Below are 1,930 nucleotides of genomic sequence, written 5' to 3'. Positions count from 1 at the left end.
ATCAAATCGTGGCATAACATAACTTTTACAATTACCTGCTTCATAATAAAAATGTATCGATAAAATAAATTGAAGCATTTTTTTAAAAAGTTGCTCCAGTTTAATTATCTTTGTTTGCATTTTCCGTTAATGGAAAATACTAAATTTCCATTGTCGTGTTTGTTAAATTATTCCTCTTGGTTATATATAACGATATGTCTATTTTTGTAAATATAAATCAATATATTTACGCCAAATCAAATTTAGGAAATATCGCAGATCAGCTTTATTGCATAAAATTCAAAATAAATAATAATGCGATGGGGAAAATTTTTTCTCTCGTGATAGATATACTCGTAATAGATCGTACTGCTCGAGAATGCATGAATTTTATATCATCAAAACATATAAATATAAATGTGTAAAAAAAATTGATAAAAACTATTGATAAAAATAAGCTACTAGAAAAATTAGCGAAAAGAAATAATTTGTTATTATTAACAGTATACTTAATCTTATAATAAAAGTATAACATACTGAATTTCTTCTTTAGTTAAACATATTAATTAAAAGTAAAAAATATAAAATAATTCATTATGTTAAAAATTCAATATAAATACATGCAAGTATTGTATAAAAAAATCTACATGTAATCTTTGTAAATTTATATATGTATAACATATATATTTTAATGTTTCTATATTTCTATATAAATATAATGAACTTGCTTCTCTTCTGGTAATATTTTGATTGTAATAAAAAGTTATGTAATAAAAATGACAGTGAAAGTAATACGTAAACAGGAACCAAATAAATGTTTACGTAAGTCTCAGAAAAAATAATCGTTTACGGTAAAACAAAATAAATACCGATAAGACATACATATGCAAATTAAGAGTGTGTAGAACAAAGAAGAAAATTCAATAAGCTATGATATGACCTCACATATAAACACTGATAACATTTTATTAGTATTTTTATCAGCTGGAGTTAATTAAAAACATGAATTATATTCTTGCCATGACATTATCTTTAATGATAAAAGAGACTTAAGAATGTGCGTGTCCGCAAGTGAATAAAGTTATCAATTTTATAATATTTCATAAACAATCGTGTAAATTTTGAAGATTGATTTAGACCCGTTTTCACAATATATGATTACCTAAAGATTAAAGGTTATCAACAGATTCATCAATGAAATTCATTCATGAATTTTTTGGTTACCTTTAATCTTTAAATAACCATATATTGTGAAATCGGGCCTTAAAGTATCCATTATAATATTATTATAATAAACTGCATATATATAAATAAATAAATAAATAAATAAATAAATATATATATATATATAATAGTTATTACTTACTTTATTAAAAGCAGAACTTTAAGAAAAGACTTTAGTGTCTACTTATTAAGAAGACAAAAACTCAATTCTAGAAATAGCTCCATTTCAACATGCTACAATCAAAGTTTGTAATCAAATAGGATGAAGAAGACAATGAGCAAATGTCAAGGATCGTTTTTCATTGGATATATGTGTGGCCGGTGAAATAATATGCGAAAGATAAATGAACAACGTAACGATAACAAACATACGTGCTACGTCGGTCGCTACTGCACGGAAACTTCGTACATCCCTCCGCGGGATGCCACTGTCGGTACGCACCTGTGTCGCTTTTCAGAGACTCGGAACGTGGCTAGGTCCGCCCTGAAAGCAAACATCGCGGAGACACGTTAATTTCAGCGGAAAAATCAATACGTTCCTCCGTGCCTCGAGGAACGCTTCGCATCCTACTGTTAACCACGTGTATCTAATACGCTTAAAAATATCGGTGATTGGCGATGTATTCGGCGGAGCTACGCCGTGACGATCCTAGACAATTTCGTGACGCGGCAGAGAATCCGTTTGCCGGCGCGATAACGACAATGTGGGGTGAGGGAGAGGGAGGGG

The 1,930-nt window shown here is 29.3% G+C and overlaps 1 protein-coding gene across 7 annotated transcripts in view; it reads right to left on the bottom strand.

Moving 5' to 3' along the window:
* Positions 1-1,930, bottom strand: part of LOC108751742 (tyrosine-protein phosphatase Lar) — a 324,192-nt gene that overhangs the window by 320,947 nt on the left and 1,315 nt on the right. For 6 of the 7 annotated variants that reach the window (XM_018492123.1, XM_018492128.1, XM_018492129.1 and 3 more), the window contains exon 2: positions 1,576-1,687. The gene's annotated coding sequence lies outside the window, so the exon portion shown is untranslated. The remainder of the gene's footprint in view (positions 1-1,575; positions 1,688-1,930) is intronic. The other variant, XM_018492124.1, reaches the window with a different exon arrangement.

The sequence above is a fragment of the Trachymyrmex septentrionalis genome, unplaced genomic scaffold (genome assembly GCF_001594115.1).
Source record: "Trachymyrmex septentrionalis isolate Tsep2-gDNA-1 unplaced genomic scaffold, Tsep1.0 scaffold51, whole genome shotgun sequence".
NCBI classification, from domain to species: Eukaryota; Metazoa; Arthropoda; class Insecta; order Hymenoptera; family Formicidae; genus Trachymyrmex; species Trachymyrmex septentrionalis.
The sequence above is the reverse complement of the archived record's forward strand: the minus strand, read 5'-3'. Positions and strand labels throughout refer to the sequence as shown.